Source organism: Delphinapterus leucas, chromosome 12 (assembly GCF_059928025.1).
Source record: "Delphinapterus leucas isolate spDelLeu-1000000601 "Yukka" chromosome 12, BTC_Dleu_Yukka2, whole genome shotgun sequence".
NCBI lineage: Eukaryota > Metazoa > Chordata > Mammalia > Artiodactyla > Monodontidae > Delphinapterus > Delphinapterus leucas.
The window spans coordinates 86,602,569-86,606,979 of NC_143140.1; positions in this window are offsets into that span (position 1 = coordinate 86,602,569).

Genomic DNA, 4,411 nt, shown 5'->3' on the forward strand with positions numbered 1-4,411 from the left:
GCTAGTTGCTTTCTATAAAGTCACCATGAACATTGAACTAGCAAATACTGCACAATTGCTCCTGGGCAAATACGGGGTTGGGTTTTTGTGAGCCTCTGGCCACAACATTTTCATCAGTGAATCAATACATCACCTCGTTTTGTGGTATTTCTGTTTAAAGACACCTTATTTGATATATATTGTTGACTCATTAACATTGAGCTCATGGCCAACAGCACAATAATTCAAATCTGAAAGAGCGGGCGGGGGGGGGGGGGTGGGCGGGGGAAGGGGAAGGGAGTGTTGCCTGAGAGGACTCCTAGGACAGACACACCTGTGTCTGCCCAGCGACAGGCTTCCTGGGGCGGGGGTGGGCTGGGCTGGGCTTTCAGTGCCGAACCCCAGCAGTCCGGGATGGCTGTTCACCCTTCCCATCTCCCTAGCGCTTCTGCTCACCCACAGGCCCTGCTTCTGCCCTTTAGAGTGACGCAAAACAAAGACGATCCTCGTCCCTGTCACACGAAGACCCTTCCAACGCTTGAAGACGCGCCTTGGACCCTCCCAAATCCTCTCAGGCTCAACCTCCTCGGTTTCGTGGACCTTCCTCGCGTCGCGCAGCGTGGCAGAGGCCGTCAGCTGATCACAGAGCAGGTTTCTTCTGGCCTAACGACCAGACTGCACTTCCCAGCCTCTTTGGCAGGTAGGTGTGGCCATGGGGGTTCTAGAATGTGAGCCGAAGGCATGTGGCCACCTCCAGACCTGGTCCCCACACACCTCGCCCTCCGGGTCCCCACCCTCTTTCAGCATCACCACTGGAGGGGGCTGACCCCCTCTCAGGAACACGGTGCCCATGTTTGTTAGTACCTGCAATCATTTCCTTTATTTGATTGGGGTCTATCTTTCCCACTTGAATGTAACCTTCCTGAGAACAGGGGAACCCTCTCCCCTGGGGGCCTGGCACCCACACGAGTGAGTGAGTGAATCCGGTTCTTACCTGTGCCTCTTTGTGGCCCACGCCCCCGTCTAGTGACAGTGGCAGCACCCCGAACCCAGGCCTAAAACTCACTGGGAAACCCAGTGGGGACAGAAGGGAGAGGCCTGAACCCACCCCCAGAAAGCCTAGGAGGTCACAGAAGGGTGACAGCTTTTCTTTTTCCTTGATATCACCTCAGTATTTGTCAGGTCCTGGCCTCCTGCCAGAAATAACAAGATGAAAAAGTCCATCGTATCAGTTCCTTTTAGTCCACGTTTCTCTGAGTTTCCTTAATTGATGATTATTTATTTTCTATAATAATCTCATTAATTTTTTTTTGAGAAAGTATCTTCTGTGTTTATCAGCAGAATGCCAGGAGCAGGTAAATACGGTTAGAGAGGAACCACTCAGGCCTGGAGCAGGTAAATACGGTTAGAGAGAGCCACTCAGGCCTGGAGCAGGTAAATACGGTTAGAGAGAGCCACTCAGGCCTGGAGCAGGTAAATACGGTTAGAGAGAGCCACTCAGGCCTGGGCCAGCTGCTGTGGAACTGGACTGGGATACACAGGTGCTACTTGGGTTGAAAGCCTGAGCCTCCTTGTAGCACCAAGTTCTGGAAAGAAGTTCTCCTTCTGTGGAGGGGAGTGGGGAGCTCAGGGGTGGTCCCGAGCAGCCAGGGTTCTACCCAGTGCATCACAGAATTACCATCACCCCCAACACGGTCATCGTTGTCTCTGCATTTACCAAGTGTCTGCTCTATACCAGGTCCTGTAGTACAGCGGTCCCTAACCTTTTAGGCACCAGGGACTGGTTTCGTGGAAGACAGTTTTTCCACAGATGGTGGGGGATGGGGAGATGGTTTCGGGATGATTCAAGTGCATTACATTTATTGTGCGCTTTGTTTCTATTATTATTACATTGTAATCTATAATGAAATAATTATACAAAGTAATTGATCTATTATGGTCTCTGTGCAGTCAGACCTCTCTGCTAAGGATAATCTGTATTTGCAGCCGCTCCCCAGCACTAGCATCACCACCTCAGATCATCAGCCATTAGATTCTCATGAGGAGCGAGCAACCTAGATCCCTCCTGCGCACGGTTCACAGCAGGGTTCGCGCTCCTGTGAGAATCTAATGCGGTGCTGATCTGACAGGAGGCGGAGCTCAGGTGGTAATGTGAGTGACGGGGGAGCAGCTGTGAATACAGATGAACCTTCGCTTGCTCCCCTGTCGCTCACCTCCTGTCGTGCGGCCCGGTTCCTATCAGACCACAGACTGGTACCGTCCATGGCCCAGAGGTTGGGGACCCCTGCTCTAGTAGGTGCCTTACCCGCAAGGTCTTCTAGAAGTATCACTCTGAGGCCAAAACACCTTCGTCAAAGATGTGGCAAACCAGCACAAGTTATGAAAATACAGGTGCAAACAGAGCGCATGTGACCCTCACCCCCATGCACATAGCCAACAACCAAGAACTTCAGTGACATGTGCTAAGATTTAGCTGGGGCAATGTCTGCACCTGACCGGGAGTTGCTGCTGTAGGCTGGGTGTGGCTGGGAGCCTCAGCTTCTCCCTTCAGAGCCTGGGGTCAGCTGGATGCCTCTACTCCAGGTGTGCATGCCGGGCCCAGGCTCAAGGGGCACCAGCTGCTCCAGGGAAGCTTTTTCTCACAGTCATGGCAAAAGTGCAAGAAATCAAGTGGGAACGGACAGGGTCTCCTAGGAACCATCACATCACTCTCCCCAGGTGCCTACAGCTGAAGCGAGCCACATGGGCAAGCCTAGAGCCAAAGAGGCAGGGATGCCTAGCTCATTGTCACGTCATCGAGGACACCTGGTGGTTTGTGACACAGTGAGTGTGGCAATGTACCTGACACGCCTTCCCCTCCCTTCCACACAGTGGAAGCCCCCGAACTCCCGCTCCTCTGCTGTGAAGGCAGGTCAGGGTGAGGGCTTTTGCGGGGGCGGGTAGGCAGGCAGGTGTGTGGAGCAGCCCTGCCTACTAAGGGCTCAATTTCTGTTTCTGTCACCTGCCAGCTTTGTGACCTTGGACAAGCCACTTAACTTCTCCAAGCTTCAGTGCCAAGTATGTAAAGTCCGGATAATAACAGTCCTGGAGAAGAAGATAAGGATAGCGTGTGGAGCCCCAGCCCACAGCCTGACGCAGGGCAGGGCTCAGGAGACGGCAGCCTCTTGATGCTTCTGGCTCTCCCTAAGTGGTGGGGGCATTTGCGTGGAAGAGGAGACAGCTGTGATGCTCCCTAAAGAGCTGCTCTCTACAGAAGGTCAAGCAAAGAGCATGCAAGTGAGGAAGGAGGGAAATGCCCCGGTGAGACGAGGCACAAGCCAAACAGGACTTGACTCCTGGAAACGCCCAGGTGTTTTCAGCATTTGTGTAGGGAATCTGGATGCTTCCAGAAGAGGGAACGGAAGAGCAGGACGGAAGCTGGCGGAGTCGATGAGGCAATGTGTTACTTCACACCGGGCGTTTGAAGGTGGGGTGGCACCAGGTTTGTCCCGTGGGGTCTCTGCATCCCCCTCAGCTGCACATCCAATCACAGTCTCCGGAGGACGGGGTTCTCTCTCAGGGTCTCTGCGTTGGGAGCCAGGAAACCGGCCCAGACTGGATCACGTGCCCACTCCTAACCAATCACTGCCACGGAGATCAGCTTGGCCTTGGGCCAATCAGGGTGTGGCCCGGCGCTGGGGGAGGGGTCCGTCCCGAGTAGTTTGTGGCGGCGGCCAGAGGGGCGCCCCGGGCCCACAGGGACTGCAGGCCCAACAGGAGTCGTTCAAAAGGATCCAGAACTGAAGATGCCTCCCTTTCACTGGATCCGTGTGGAGCCCAGCCCCGGGCGCGGGTGAGAGTGGGCGGGGGGCACAGGGAGGGGGTTCAGGCGGCGGATACCCTGCTGGGGGCCGGGACTCGGTGGAGGGCGGTCTTGGGACCCTGAGTTCCCATGCTGGCTGTATCGCGAGGCGTCCAGCCTGCACCCCTGGAGGCGCGGCAGAGCTGGGAACTCAGGTGTTTTGCGCCTCCCACACACCGGTTCTAACGTCAGCTTTAGAAAGGAGGCCCGCGGGAGAGCTGGGTTTCCTCGACACCACCTTCCTGGGGCCGGAGGGCGAGGGGAAGTTCTGCACGTGCGGCCGCCGGCCCCGTGGGTTCAAGTCACAGCTCCTGGGGCCGTGCTTGCGATTGGGTTTCCAGCTCCTGGGGTAGTTTTCAGGATGTGAAGGCGGAAATCGGGAGGGAGACGGAGGGCCCCAATACCCCGATCCCAGAGCTACGGCCCCCCGTCCCCAGTGGGCGTTGTCCGGTGTGTGGGCGGGGCGCGGAGGTTGGCGATGGAGAGGTTGGGCATCAGAGGTGGAGGCCAAGAAGGGCGGACCCCAGACCGCGCGGCTCCAGCGGCCCAGCTGACGCCAAAATCCTGGTGGTTCGGGGCTTCCCTGGTGGC